Source organism: Myotis yumanensis, unplaced genomic scaffold (assembly GCF_028538775.1).
Source record: "Myotis yumanensis isolate MYYU_CA2020_CCGP unplaced genomic scaffold, mMyoYum1.0.hap1 SCAF_14, whole genome shotgun sequence".
Taxonomy (NCBI): Eukaryota; Metazoa; Chordata; class Mammalia; order Chiroptera; family Vespertilionidae; genus Myotis; species Myotis yumanensis.
The window spans coordinates 46,064,673-46,077,962 of NW_027223765.1; the positions used below are offsets into that span (position 1 = coordinate 46,064,673).

General features: G+C 46.9%; 1 protein-coding gene and 1 long non-coding RNA gene across 8 annotated transcripts in view; one reads left to right on the forward strand and one right to left on the reverse strand.

Annotated features, from left to right (window-relative positions):
- LOC138992728 (uncharacterized) overlaps positions 1-10,181 on the forward strand; it is a 283,495-nt gene extending 273,314 nt beyond the window's left edge. Inside the window, exons 3-5 of one of the 2 annotated variants that reach the window (XR_011468128.1) lie at positions 2,338-2,417; positions 3,050-3,190; positions 7,330-10,181. This is a non-coding gene — a long non-coding RNA (uncharacterized lncRNA). The remainder of the gene's footprint in view (positions 1-2,337; positions 2,418-3,049; positions 3,191-7,329) is intronic. The other variant, XR_011468129.1, reaches the window with a different exon arrangement.
- FHIT (fragile histidine triad diadenosine triphosphatase) overlaps positions 1-13,290 on the reverse strand; it is a 1,340,207-nt gene that overhangs the window by 31,041 nt on the left and 1,295,876 nt on the right. The window lies entirely within an intron of this gene.

A 13,290-nucleotide genomic window follows, 5' to 3' on the forward strand; every position in this document is an offset into this window, starting at 1 on the left:
CCTTCCTGGACCATTTGCTAGTAGATTGGTGGTGAGAAAGATGCCATGATTTTGGAGGCTGTCTCTCTCATACACGCACAGCATCCATTTTGCATGAGTTTCCTCCCTAGAACCAAACTTTTCTCCAACTGCCAGTTATTGAGCAGACAGTCACGCTGGGCTTTCCTGGGGTCCTAATCAATCACCTCATGCTCTTACTTGATACCAAAAAAAAAAAAAAAAAAAAAATGTATTGTGCCGCCACTTTGCTTCCTTAGAACCCTGAGGTTATTCAACTATTTCTTTGTGCAAAAATATGTTAATGGCCTTTCTTCTAACTCTCTGTGTGCGGGATCTTATGAACTGGAACCCCAGGCTGATTTCTAGATGGTGAGACCTTTAAGTGAAATCAAATTTCCTCTGGTCACTGTGAAGGCTCCGAAGCCCAAGTCTTTGCCCTTTGTCCAGAGGAGCTCAGTTAATCAACGCAGCATTCATCCTCTGATGAGCTGCCAAAGCTCTGGCTTCAGCCTAACTTGCTTGAGTAAAAGCAAACGTTTTTTTAGCGCTGCCAGTGGGGCCCAAATGCTGAAATAAGCTCTTATATTAATTAATGGCAACCTACTTTCAAGGAGCATAGAGTGTTGATGTTTAAGAATTTGTAACCCCCCAAAGTATTTATTAACGAGAAAATCACAGCCCTGGAAAATAATTATGCCAAACCACTGTACTATAACAGAACCCAATTGCTTATCCAATTATACATTAAAGTATCACATTGTCAAGCCGATTGCTAAAGCAGCAAATGAGACTTTGCCCTCATCACAGTTTGGACCAGATATTCCTCAGTCGACTGTACTGAGAAAGGTCTTCAGAGCATTCTATACTGTATAACCTATAAAACCTGTGCAAACCAAGGCGGGCATCTCATGCCTGCCATCAGAAAATCACTTTAATTGGTTGGATATTAACATTTGCAGGTTTCCATTGGAAGCTTGCTAGGAGCAGCTCAGAAAAAGGCAACCCTGGCTTCTGGTCCTATGCAGAGTTGATTTTGATTAAAACATCAAATGAGTCCCTTCCTGTCAAGGGAGCCAGCAGGGAGGCTAACCTAAAATCTGAGGTTAAAGAAAGGCCTGCTGCACTGCCTCCTGGCGGCCACCATTCAGAGCTTTCTTACAAGACATCAGGCGGTTAAGGAGCAGGACTTGGAAACTAGACTATGGCTGGGGAGAATGTGGGGGAGAACATGGGAGTCAGTGCACTTGAGAATTGTCTGCACAGAGTGAAGTGCCATCTGGAGTTATTGCTAAGACACTCCATGGCTGCCATTTCCTTCAGGGCTTACTCCAGTGAGCCTCGTGTTTGCAAGGGATGAGACTAAGCTGCCTAATCCCTGGGCTCAGCATTTCAGACAGAAAGCCCTTTACAGCAATAGCTTGACCACTGCTCTAGCCATCAGCTGCATAAACCCAGGCGTTCATTCTCCTCAAATTATAATAAGCCCCCAACAATAGTTAATTGGGCAAAGAGCCTCCTGCCTAGCTCCGATGCTCATAGTAGAGATCACCAAATCACAGAACTGTCCATCTTCCTATCCCCGCTGCTCGCTGTGCCTGACCCCTGGGAGCAGAATCCCCAGCAGCACTTTCCCTCCCGACTCACTCTGTCCGTTTTCCAGGTGAAAATCTGAGCCTCAGGAACTCACATCCCAATGCTAATTAGGAACAGTATTTGTTGGGATTAGAAATATCGTTTGCTGGACCCACTCTGTACATTCTTGGGAACGTCATTTGGTTGACATTTTAGAAAGCCTGGTTGACAAAGCAGCACAGAACAGAAAAGCTAAGTTGCAAACAGAGATCAGCCTCCAGCCGGGGCAGGGCCTGGCGGTCACTCCTCTGCGAAGGCAACTCCAGGTCAGGGCAGTTTTCAGGAAGCAGCGCCTTGACCAGCACCTGCCAGCTTCCAGCTCCAGCCTCCCTGACCCTTCCCCGTTTTCAATGGGTAAGAAATTGGTGAAGCGTCAGGAACTAGAGATTTTTACCAGTTTGATTACCTCAGGCCTCCCGTTTCTGCAAACATGCTCACCGAGAAATGAAAGCCTTTCTAAAAGGAAGGGCTGTGACGCAGCAAACTTTGGGGAGGGAAACACTGATTCAAAAAGCAATTTTCTTGGCCAGTCACATTACATGAGTCTTCCCCTGTGTTTGGGATATCGGTGCTTGAGCAAGTGTTGCCCTGACTCCTGGAGTGATGTCAGAATGAGGAAAGGGAAGCGGCAAAGGGCCAACTTCTGGTTTCATTTACATCTTCTAAACATTTGTTTCATATAAACTATGGCTTCTTTTTTCAAAGGCACTAAGAGAACCTTGAGAATCAGGATCCGGGCACTACAGCAATTCCTCAGGACGGTGGAATGTCTGCACTGCACAAAGGTAAGCCAACACAGAACATGCAACCAAAAATACGCCGCCACAAACAGCCTCAGACTCCTGCTCAACACCATGTTCCAGGCAGCAAGGCTGAGCCCTGCAGATAGACCCACTGGGAGAAGCTGAATTCGGTTGGGGGCACGTACAGCACAGGTCCCCCAAGCGTTGGAAGCTGGTTTCTCTAGAGAACTCGCTCAGTTATTCAGCAAATAGTGCCGTGTCTACCAGGTGCTGGCGCAGTGTATTGCCCGCGCCGTGGGGAGCAAGCTGGACACGGCCTGGTGCCCCTCCGGAGGCTTCCCTTCTAGGCAAGAGAGCAGGCAATTTGCAAATAATCGAATCCATTGTCACCATGAGAGAGAACAATGAAGAGAACCGCATTAGACAGTGTGGTCAGGGAAGACTGCTCTGAGGAGGTGGCGATTAGCTGAGAGGGATCAGAGGAAGGACGGTATCTGCGTGGTCATGAGCTGGCTGCCGAGCAGGGGCTGGAGCAGAGAGAGGAAGTGCCCAAAGAGAGGGCAAGAGATGAACAGAGACGAGGGTGACCCTCCCTTCCTCGGCACTAGAGGAAGAGAATGGGGGTCAGTGATTCATTTGGTCGCATCACCCTCGTTAAACACCTACTTTTTTAGGCTCAGAAGAATGATAACCTGTGGAGACACAGTATGTCCAGGTGCTCGAGGAGAAGGTAGAGAGGCAGCCAGAACAGCTGGCCCAGAGGCTCTGTGCCTGGGCCTCTCCCTCACCTTAACATCAGCTCCACAGAAAAGCAGGTGAGCGGCAATTTGCACAAGTGGTGGCCACAATGGAGCAGGCTGACCTCGCAAACTTCTTTCCAATGTTCGCCATATGTTTGGCAGAGCTACACGAGCTACCCTAGCACCCTCCGGCCAGGCGCCGGGCACCGGCACCATGTATTGGCAGATAAAAAATGACTAATGTGAAATCTATATTCCATTCCTCTGATGGTCATGATTCCTTCTTTCTATACGACTCCTTCTGCCTCGGTTACAAAACTATCCCCTCACAAACACATTCACTTCGCAGGGAGCTGTTCCCATGCCCTTCAAAGAACTTGGCCCATGTGAGCTGACAAACAAATTAGGAGCCAACCTTCCCAAACGCCTCTCTCTATTTCACTTACAAACCTTCTTTAATGAAGACGTAAAGCCTGGATGTAGCTGAAACGCTAAGCTCACCATGTGTGGTGACAGATCTTTGTCACACAGGATCTCAAACATCTTTTTATTTTTTAAGCCAGAATATTGAATGCAAAGAAACTGAGTCTTCCTTATTGCTGGCTCAATTTTAAAAAACCCTAGAAGTGACCATAACCCAGAAATCAGCACAGACAGCAGAGATATGAGGCAACTGCAAACTCACTTCTTCACCACGGGGGGAAAAGTTAAAGTGCATTGCCAGGCTTGTGACCATTTCAAAGCACCAGGCCAGAAAAGAGATGCCTCCCTCTTTCTGCCTCCTACTGTGCATCTAACCTCCCAATTATTTATTACCAAGAGGCACAGAAGACAGAGCCAAGCCTGGGACTTATATTTATACCTATAAATATACATACATAATAAATAATATGCATAATATAAATATGAATTATAAATATATAAAAATAGGGATATATACAAATAGAAATAATATGTTATATAAATAAATATATATCTCTCTCCTAGGCTTGGATTATGTATGTGTGTGTGTGTGTGTGTATGTATATATACACATATATATGGCTTGAATTTTAAATATTAGTATCTTTGATATTCTCATTAAAGCTGAAAATATTAATGTTGAGAGTTATACCTGTATGAATTAAACACCCACAAAAATCTTTTTTAAGTGTCCTAATCCTTTAATTAATCTCACCTCAGTGCCACCAAAGGGTTTTAAAGAAGTTTATTTGGTTGATTTCAAAGGATAAAAGATCAAAATGCTTTAAAATATTTCTTATAATTTCAGGTATCGCTTTAAAGGCCCCAAAACTAATATTTTTGTAAATGCTCATTCCTAGACTCAGTGTCTGATGCAGATCTGTAACGCTCTCCAGTCTGAGCACCCCTGGGGCGTCCCTCCTGCCATACTGCCTCTGTGGCACACGTGTGCCCTGGCTTGAAAGCTCCAGGGGCGAGGGTCTGATTTGCAGATGCTCGTTAGTCATTAAACATCACTTCAATGGCTATGTAACGGCAGGCCACAGATGAAACAAACATCTCTGGGCAACATGTAGGATCACCACATAGGATGATTGCAATTTCCCTCCCTGCGGAAATCCCGCTTCCATTGCAGAACCTCCATAGGATTACTGCACAGTAGCATTTGCATGTGAAAGCACTGACGTTATTAATTGGATTCCAGATGTCTGAAATTGATTTATCCCTCCACTGAACGCCCCCGCCCCCCACCCCCAGGATCCATTTGGGTATAACACTTCACACAGGATGCTGCTCTTAATTAAAACTGCTCTGCCTTAAGAGCTTTATGTCTGTGAGACAGTCATCCAAACGTTCTTCTCTCCATAAATTTGCTCTCATGTCCTAGTTCTGAAGCAAAAGTAATACTTGCTGGATTTTAATAAACACGTCTGCAGTAGTAATATAAATTTCACATGCTTTCTACATTTTATAGCTTCTTTCAGTCCTCTTGTGTATATGCCAATTCCTACACCGAGACTGTATTCCAAGGCTTCGAAGCCCTAGCTCCATTTCTGCTGCCCACCATTTGGGGACAACAGACAGTCTGCTGATTGATATTTAGGTAGGAAACAGAGTGTTGGAAAAAGCCATTAATTCCCAAGCTATCTGCTCCTCTAGCTCTTTAATTTTTGATTTTGGCAATAATTGACTCCAATTGGCTTACTAGCCAATTTATCAGTCCAAGATCTGCGAGTGTTCCTAATTAGTTGTTCAGACTGTGTCAATCAGATGCCAAAATAAAAAATTTTAAAAACCAGACAAACTAATTTTTTTTGGCATCCCAAAGGCAAAACCAACCACTGATTGTCCTTTCACTTTGCAAATGGTTATTTGGGCCTCGGGTGGAGAGAGAGCTTGTCTACTGATAAAAGGAGTCAGGTTTAGGCAAGCAGCAGCGAAAGCGTGAGAAACAAATGCTGCTCTATGGGAAACAGGCCCCTGTCCCCGGCCACAGGGGCAAGGCTTTCAGTCCAATGGGAGAGACCCTTCTGCTTCAGGGAAGTGAAACAGGGAAGAATGGGAGCCCGAGAATAATGACAGCATAATCGTATTATTGTTCTAATACTACTGTTATTCTTAATGGATTCCTAGTAAGTGCTCGCTAATTGCCAGGTTCTGGAACAGAAATGATCTCATTCAATCCTCCTAAGAGCCCTTGGTGCTGCCATCTCCTTTTTCGGGCGAGGAAGGTACGGCTCGGAGATGTGATCTCATCTTATAGCCGGCGGATGGTGGGCCTCCAGAGCCGCTCCCTCAACCTTCCTTCCCTGTCTCATGGACAGTATTGAACATCTGCTGGGCGATGGAGACTAAGATGAAGTCTCTGAATCAGAGCACTTTTGCACATGGGCTCTCATTGGATCGACTTTGAGCAGACAAGAGGCACAATACCGCTGTCCCCATTTTGCAAAGACGGAAACAACGGCCCAGGAAGGTCAAGTGAATAGTTTGAGCCTTCCAGTCTTGCTTCTCTACTAAAAAGGACCCTCAATTTAAAAATAGGGGTGCCCTGCATCTAGTTTCACAACTGAAGAAGTATATGTAGGGCCGGGCTCTCTTGTTTTCAAAGCAGAAATTAAATTCTAGGTAATGGCTCAGGGCCATTTCGACTTAGACCAGCGTTTCTCAACCTGTGGGTCGCGACCCCTTTGGCGGTCGAACGACCCTTTCACAGGGGTCGCCTAAGACCATCCTGCATATCAGATATTTACATTACAATTCATAACAGTAGCAACATTATAGTTATGAAGTAGCAACAAAAATAATCTTATGGTTGGGTCACAACATGAGGAACTGTATTTAAAGGGCCAGAAGGTTGAGAACCACTGGCTTAGACCCTAACCTTTGCCTTCTACTGTTCTGGTCCTGAGTAAGCTGGTCCTTGCCACCACTTTTTTGGCATCTTATTTTCCATTTCACCCTCATCTCTCTACCCTTGGCAGCCTCTGTTCCCACCCTATTTAAGTAGGAGTGTTTCTTTAAACAACCTGCCTGTCTTACCACCAGCCCTTTGCACATACTCCTCTCTCTGCATGGAATACATTTCCTCCCTGATCCCCCAGCGTTGGGCTAGGAGGCTCTTTTACGTGGCTTCATTTCAGGAAATTTATTCTGTTGTGTCTTTTATTATGTATATCTTTCCACTAAATTATAGATTCTATGAATGTAAACCATATCTATTAGCAATATTCAACTTTTCCTTAACCTTCAAAACATCAATGTCACATGATTCAATCCAATATCTTAACAATGACCTTATACAACCAGAACTAGGCACACAGTAGGTGTTCACTAAATACTTCTTGTCCAGGTAAACACCCATATCAGATATTCAGAAGGCCAACAGAGTTATGGCCATCCTTAGCCTCAAAGAAGAGTTTGTTCTCGAAACAATTGTTATAACACTAATGCAAGAGCAGAGACATATGCTGTGAGAGAGATACAGAACAAAATAGCATCTCATCAACCTGAAATTCAACTATATCTACTTAATACATTTTGGTAATATAGTAAACTTATAAAGAATCTGAGTAGAAGCCAAACTTTGAGTGTCCCTGGTCTTAGCCCATGGACCCCAATGGTATTCCCCTCTTTCAAGGATAATTGGAGAGAAAACCAAATAGCAAACAAAGGACAAATGAAGGTATGTTTGAGGTCAGCATCCTACCCTTATTTGTGACCCATCACTAATGGCAATTTTATTGTTTCAGAGGTTGGATAACCACCAAGAAAGATGACCTCTGCTTGTCCCAGAGCTAATCATCCTTTGAAAGAGGAACTTGAGAGAAAATGGAAACAACAGTTTGGGGCACAGGCTGTGGTGAGCAGTAAGCACCCCTGGCCGCCTCCCCTTCCTGAGCTGGCCCTGCTGCGATGCTACAGACCTCCACTGGGTGCAGTGGGCACCTGCACGTTCCACAGATTTCCTTCTCATTGTGGACACTCTTCTGTGTGGCTCCCTAATTGTACATGTGCAGTGTCTGCAGCAAATGGAGGTTCCTGGGCCTCTGCTGGCTGTGGATCACATGTGTAATCAGTGTATATAATTACTTACCACAGGCTGCCAGGCCAGGTTTTCTGAGCATTATTTTGATTAACTTAAGCTCGATAATTATGTTTCAGAGACCACAGCAGTACACATGGAATTTGCAGATTATGCCGCCAGCTTACTTGATTCCAATAACATGTTTTCTCTGACAGTGGGTTAGTTCTGATTTCTTTAAATGGCCATCTGATAATTATTTAGGTTTCAAAGTTTCTACTCAAACAAAATCATCCTGCTATTTAAGACAGTTTCTCACATAATGAACGGCCTAGACTGAAATAGTAGGCTTCCATGTATTTTCACAGGCACAAATCTGTTTTTACTACTATACGCCCTTCAGGGTGGCAGGCTCGGACACATCACACAGACATTCGGCGCTGGGGCCTCTGTCAAACGGGGTAGAGGACCTCATGCTGTGTGAGTCTCCTGGGGCGGCCATAACAAAGTACCGCAGACCTGGTGGCTTAAACATGGAAATTGCTTGTCTCAGAGCTCTCCAGGCCAGAATTCTGAGATCAGGCGTGGACGGGACTGGTTCCTTCTGAGGGAGCGTCCGCTCCGTGCCTCTCCTAGATTGCGGTGGTCAGCTGGCAGTGTCTGGCATTGCTTCACTGCTAGCCCATCACCCACATCTCTGCCTTATCTCCCCATGGCGTCCTCACATCACTGTCTGTGTCCACATTTCCTTTTGTGCAAGAATACCAGTCTTTTTGGAGGAGGACCCACTCTGATGACCTTATGTTCACTCGATTACCTCTATAAAAGCCCTATTCACAAACAAGGTTACATTTCAAGGTACTGGGAGTTAGGGCTTCAACATATCTTTTTTTGGGGGGCGGGTATGAATTCAGTCCATAACGCATACGCATGCCTACTACATAGGGTTGTTGGGATGAGTGGATGAGATAATCCACACGAGGGCCTCGGCAGTGTCCGGCACACAGCACGCTCAGCAACTTAGTTATCATTCGTGTGGAATGTCTCATGCCCCAACTCTCTCACCGACAAGTGCTGGAGATTTTCTGTTTCTTTTGTTTCTCCGTTTCTCTCATTTTTTCATCAAAGGGAAATGTAAATGAAAAGGCAAAACACAGATCAGTGCAAACATAGAAGGTGCTGCCACTGACCGTCAGCTCTTCTCACTTAACTATTCCCTCACCTGGGCTTATGTGGTAAAACAGATGCATGCGTGTAAAACACATGCAAACCTGCCTCGGCCAGTCTGTGTCAATTATTTGAGAAATTATCTGAAATAGCAGAATGATTTTTGTTGGAGGGAAACTTTGAAACCTAAGTAATTGTCAGATGGCCATTAAAAAAATCTAAATGAACCCACTGCCAGAGAAAACATGTTATTGGAATTAACTTGCCTCACTTAATTTAAAAGAGTTTCTTATTCTGCCTGGAGCGCATACTCCCCCTGTTCTCTTGGCTAGCTCCTTCTTACCCCCTGGGTTTGAACTTGAATACAGCCCCTTCAAAGAGCCTTCCTGGGCCACCTTATTGCTGGCTGCTCCCAGTCTCATCAGAGAATGTTCCCTTCAGGGGTGGCAGCCGCAGCCTTGCTGCTCCACAGAGCACACCATCGGGGCTCTTTAGACACACAGACTCGCAGGCTCAGCCAGGTGAGTCTGAAGCCCTGTGCCTTGTCCAGGCCAGTGGCCAGGAGCCCATGTGTCTCTTGGGCACGTAAACCATGGCCAGTCTGAGCGGATGTGCTGAGCGTGTAGAATACACGTCAGATTAAACCTAGTGCCAGAAAGAATAGAACATTTCTCATTAACATTGTTTTATATTGATTACCTTTCTAAATGATAATACTTTGGATATTTTAGGTTAAAAATATATTACAATAAGGTTTAAAATTACGCGTGTGGCTCACATTATATTTACACGGGACAGGGCTGCTTTACAATGTGAGATGCGCTGCCTGGGATAACAATCCAGGATGAGTGTTGGCAAAGTATAGCCCGTGGGTCAGGTCTGGCCCAGGGCCTGTTCTGGTAAATAAACTCCCCTTGGAACAGAGTTCTGCTCACTCATGACACTGACTGCGTCTGTGCTACACAGGCAGGTGCAGGTGGTGCCACAGAAAGTGCGTGGCCTGCAGGCCTGAAGGGTTTACTGCCAGGCCCTTCACAGGAAAGGTCAGCCACACCCTGGTCCAGGGCGCCGATCCCAGGGCTGGGCTACCTGACTCCAAGTCATGGCTCTGCTGCTTTTCATGTCTGTACCCATTTCTGTATCTAAAATCAGGGATACCGGTTGTTATAAACATGAATATTTTAAAATTCTGCCTCGCACACAGTAGGGTCCAATAAATGTTTGCCACCATTGCTAGCAACCACCACAAGTTATAATAACTCATTTTTGCTTTGTTACCTTTTTTTCTTGGGTGTTGCCCCACCATCCTAAAAACACCATGAGAGCAGGGGCATTTCCTGGCTTGTCCCAGCTGTTCAACTGAGCACAGTTTCTGGCACATAATAGAGGTTCAATAAATATTTGTTGAAAGAATGCGGTACTGAGGAAAGAAATTCCGCCAATACATGGGCAGGGCTTGGCCCTGGTTCTTCGTGCCCCCAAACTCTTCACCTCTCCAGCTACACCAAGTGTGGTCTTAAGCCAGCAGCATCCACAACACCTGGAGCTTGTTAGAAATGCCAGATCTTAGGCCCCACCCCAGACCAAATGAATCAAAAACTCTAACAAGATCTGCAAGAGACTCATGGGTACTTTTCCATCTGAAAAGTGCTACTTGGACTATAATTCCCAGTCAAGTCACATCTGCTTATTCATTCAATGAGTAATTAATGCAGTCATCACCAACCTCTCCACTGAGCTCTGTTCCCACTGCCCAAGACCAGGGCTGACTTCTATTCACTACCCAGCTCAGGGCCTGGGTGCTCGGCTCCACAGTGAATGCCACTGTGCGGTGTCCGAAAGTGCCCTTTCGCCTACCAGCTTCAAACCACTGCACAGAAATCTGCTTATCTTTCCCCACCAGCCCCTGGTGACCAGGCCGCAGGCTCCGGGGAGGCAAGGGCGCTGAAAATTCACTCCTCGCCCTCGGGCGCCTGCCTCGGGGAACTGCTTCTCCTCTGCATTTTACACGCCAGTGGCTGCACCACCCAAACATACAATCCACTCGCAAATGTTAGCTCAGGCACCTCTGGTTGTGATTCTACAAATGAAAGCAAATCACCTCTTCCTCGTATTGCACGCCAATTAACATTCTTCCCACACAGGCTCTATTTCTCTCGCTCGTTGCTGGCTCCGAGGTTCTATGCTCTTCAGCTCGAGATTTTCTTAGAAACGGCCCGTTATGTGGCACCTCCGAGGATGAGGGTGTTTAAACTTAGCACAAAATCTCACAATGAATTCCCATTTGTCACAGCAAGAAGTTTCAAATTGTGGCCATCAGATGAACACTTTAAATTAGAAAAAGACTGATTAGCATAATTCTTAAAGGTCTGAACTCTAAACTCACAGATGGCCTCTGAGAGGATTGATGGCGCATAAAGGAGATTAGGATAAATCTAATTAGTGAGGGGTGTTCCGTTTCTGGAGTGAAGTGGTGAGCGATGGAGAGAAGTGATGGATGAACAGATGGATATAATGAAGCCCATTATAGTCTCTGATTCCCATTTGCGTGATGGAGCACATTACCCCATTAATGCTTCTGTGAGCTCACAGAGCCAGAGTTTGGTGCTGTGACCTCGACAATGAATGGGAATTGGCTGCCCAGGGGTGCATGTACCCACAGGGTTTCAATGAGCCGGAAAGCTCCGTGTGCCTCCTGAGGGAATGGCCCTCGCTCCTGGCTGGTTTCCAAGCCACTCAGGCCAGAGGCCACAGCTTCTCCGCTCCCACTGTTCTATGATTTTGAATTTCCTTGGAAACAAGCTCTGGTTTGCCCATGTTCCCGAGGTGATGGGCTGACATAGATGGCTGTTCTCTCCACTGGGGTGATGGCTACACATTATCACCATTACACGCTGAGGGACCTTGTAATAGGGTCGAAGGAAGAAAAGTGGCAAGACAGGGCCCTTTTCTTGAGGGGCTATGACTCAGTGACAGAGACGTGGGATAAATGACAATATAGGACATTTCACAGATTAGGTGCAAAGGGGGGGGCCTGAGTGGCTGTGGCAGCACAGAGGACAGGGGAGACAGTGGCTGTCCATCAAGCAAAAATCCTGGAAAGAGGTGGGACTCCCCTGGGACTCGAAGAAGAGCCCATTTCCCCCCGAATGACCACGACCACCTCCTAAATGTCTCCTTGCTTCACTCTCGAGCTGCTACACTCCAGCAACCTTAGAAGCGGAAGTCGGATGTGAGGTCCCGCACAGGAGCAGGGGCAGTGACTCGGGACCCGGAGACAGGCTCATTGCGGGACAGGGCACCAACCACAAGAAGGACATTTCACGGACAGGCTACACTGGCATTCGGGGGCATGGCTTCCAGCTTTGGCTCACGATGGCACAGTGGGAAGATCCTGAGCTCACCTCTTCTCATTGGCACCAAAGCTACAGCTACACATGAAAGAGCGGTCCCTGAGAACGACCTGGCGACTCACAGAACAGATTTCCTACAACCATGGATCCAGAGGAAAAGCCACACTGAGAAGGTGGGAGGCAGAGCCTCTGTCCACTCAGGACCGCCCCCTCCCTCCACATGTGGTGACCCACAGGGAGGAGGGATCTCACAACTGCAGAGGTGCCCCCTTGAAGGGCGAGGGGTCTGAGCCCCAGCCTGGGGGGCTTGCGCCAGGAAGAGGAGCCCCCATGACACCTGCTTTGAAAACCAGCAGGGCTCGCATCTGGGAGAGACGAAGGGCTGTAGGAAATAAAGGTTGTGCTCTTTCCGAGTCCCAGTGCGGAGGGAGCACTTTGAAAGACCTGGGTCGGACATGAAGGTGATACACTGGGTAACGTTAGGGTGTGTGTGGGAACTTTTTCCAGAGTCAGACGTGCTGGGGGCACTATTTTTCCCCACTGTCTTTACTCTTTGCCCACCTAATGGGTCTGACCCTGGCAGGCACCATTTCTGACATTCTTCATTAAGTTGCTAACACTGTTCACCCCACCCTGGCATTTCCCTGAGGACCCACCAGGCTGGCATCCTTCCAAAGTGGCTCCTGCCCTGCCACACCTGGTGGGTGGCCTCCGTCAGCACCAGCACAGCAGTGAGTCTGCCCCGTCAAGGCTGGGCCTCGCAGACAGCCACACTGAAGGCCGCCCCTGCCCCAGTGCGCCTGCAACAGTTGTGGCCAGGCCTCGCAGCCAGCCAGGCCAGGGACCAGCCTCACCTGCCAGTGTGTCCAAAGCAACCGTGGCTCAGTCACAACAGGAGACCATATAGTTCACACAGGGACCATCCCTGGAGCACCTGGCTCTGGTGACAAGGGTAGATTCCACCACTGGGCCCCACAGGGCACCTTCTACCTACTACATAGAAACAAACAGGCCAAATGAGGAGGCCAAGAATATGCTCAAAAAAACAAAAACATAAAAAGAACTAAATGAAACAAATATATGCCATTTACTAGATAAACAGTTCAAAGGAATGTCCCCAGGTTTCCCCTTTCGTTATCAGTTGAAATGATACCTCCTTGGTGAAGCCT